The sequence below is a fragment of the Euleptes europaea genome, chromosome 15 (assembly GCF_029931775.1).
Source record: "Euleptes europaea isolate rEulEur1 chromosome 15, rEulEur1.hap1, whole genome shotgun sequence".
Classification (NCBI taxonomy): Eukaryota; Metazoa; Chordata; class Lepidosauria; order Squamata; family Sphaerodactylidae; genus Euleptes; species Euleptes europaea.
This window is the reverse complement of record NC_079326.1, coordinates 3,089,022-3,091,195: the sequence shown is the minus strand read 5'-3', so window position 1 is coordinate 3,091,195 and position 2,174 is coordinate 3,089,022. Positions and strand designations below refer to the sequence as shown.

The 2,174-nt window shown below is 43.9% G+C and overlaps 1 pseudogene; it reads right to left on the bottom strand.

Annotated features, from left to right (window-relative positions):
* Positions 1–347: 347 nt before the first annotated feature.
* Positions 348–1,307, bottom strand: LOC130488018 (heparan sulfate glucosamine 3-O-sulfotransferase 1-like; annotated as a pseudogene).
* Between the last annotated feature and the right edge of the window lie 867 nt (positions 1,308–2,174).

The window sequence follows — 2,174 nt, the reverse complement described above, 5'->3', positions numbered from 1 at the left end:
GCCGGCTTGGGAGAGCCCAACACTCCACCAGCTTCTTCCGATCCCATTCAGATAGTGGGGCCTGGTTAATGCGGACCCCAATTTAATGGGGGGAGTGTCAAAATGGGAAATTTGACACCCCAAGGCTTCTAGCAGTGCTAGTGTGCCCTCCTTGCTGGCGAGGTTGCGAGTAGCTGACCTGGGCACAGCTACTCGATGGCCATCTTCACCCGGAAGTTAAACTTTTAATCTAATACTGTACAGAAGTAATTTATGGATTTTACAAATAAATTATAGCTTACATGCGCTCCTCTTCTAAATGCACACATTGTGGGCTCCTCAGAACCTTTTCTAACTTACCACCATATTTACTGCCAGTCAAACGTTCTGCTCACAAGCTCAAAAAATTTCCGATTAGGTTCATGAAAATATCCATGCAGTTTTTCAAGTAAAACCGAATCTACTTTGGGGTGTGCTCATCATTTCAATGCATGTAAACACCAATCCCTACCACTGTCTCTTAGGCAGTAAAAACCTTTTGTTTTATTGAAGTAAATGTTTGAAGTATTTATCTGAGGGGTCAGCTTCAAAAACCTTTTTACCTTTGCTATTTCTGGGAAAGGATCTTTGATCAGCTTGTCCCCATTTACAATGTTAATGTGATCCAGAGGAAAATACTTCAACCAATTTTGCATGTGAATGTAATACAAGCTCCTGTTTATTGCCTTGTAGTTCACATTGAGTTCTTCATCTTTAACAAGGAGCTCTTCAATGGAGGGATACGGCTTATGTTTCTGCATGTGGTTGAAGAACACTTGAGTGTAGTCCAATAACACTCTCTCAGTGGGGTCTCGCAAAAAAAGCAGCAATCTGATGAGTTTGTTTATGTTATAAACTCTTTCAGGCACTTCAGGGGAGGTGAAATATGCTGGGGGTTTTGCTACCATTATCTGGTGTGGATGAGAGAACAGCATTTGGTTAGTATACCACTGCAATCCATTTCTGAAATGCTCTTCCCAGTCAAAAAAATAGACTTCAGTCTCTGTGTCTGCTATATCTGGATGGAGGTTTAGCATCTATAGCAGGGCTCTGGTTTCACCTTTCCGGACTCCAATGATGACAGTTTGCGGAAGCTTCTGGAATGTCCCGTTTGGGTGGTTGGTTTCTTTGAAGTCATTTTTCTTAAAGGGCGCTTTCTGAGCTGGTTGCACTGTAGCTTCATCCTTAGAACTGACAGTGGGTGTCAAAGGCACTGCCTGAGGCTTAACAATAAGCAAGGCCACTCCCAACAATGGCCATGGCGGAGGCCCAGAGTCTTCTGTCACCATGCCAGCAAACAAGACATGAAGGGACCGCTACAAAGAGCCACCTTGGAAGTAGAAGACCTCTTGGGGAGCAAACGTTTCTCTCTTAAATGGATTATTCACTGGGGACAACAGTGCGGTGTTCCCTGCCTGGCCACAGACTGCTCCGATGGGCTCAAAAAACCGGTGGATCTGACTGTACCATCAGCCAGGGCGGCATCAGGCATGCACACCAGAGTGCTGCGCTGCTGGAGGAGGAGGAAGGAGCGGCAGCAGCTGCCCATGCGGCGAGTTGGGCGAGGACTCTGTTTATGTCATGTTGAGCACCGTTTCCCTCACAAGAAAAGACTGAGGAAACGTAGGAATTGAGCAGTTTTGCCCTCTCTTCATCTCCTGTTACAATTTCACTTTCTGGTCCCCTCAGTGGGCTTATCATGTCCTTGTTCTTATTCTTACTGTGTACATAGGGAAAGAACCCTTTTTGTTGTGTTTAGCATCTCTCGCTTGCCTAAGCTCATACTGAGCTTCAGCTTTCCTAACACTCTCCCTACAAGCACTAGTTATTTGTTTATATTCTTCTTTGGTTATAAAGCCCTCCTTCCACTTCCTAAATGAGTCTTTTTTATTTCTCAAATCTTTAAAAAGCTGTTTATGGAGCCACTATTTAGGCTCCTCTCATTTTCCCTTCTCATAGGAAAGGTTTGTGATTGCGCCTTCAGTATTTCAATTTTAAGAAACTCCCACCCTTCTGGAACTCCCTTCTTCTTACGTATTTCTGACCATGGGATTCTACCCAGCATAAGTTTAAGTTTGTTAAAATTTGCTCTCTTAAAGTCCAACCTATATGTCTAACTACGTACTCTTTTTCATTTCCCCAAGAGTGTAAATTCC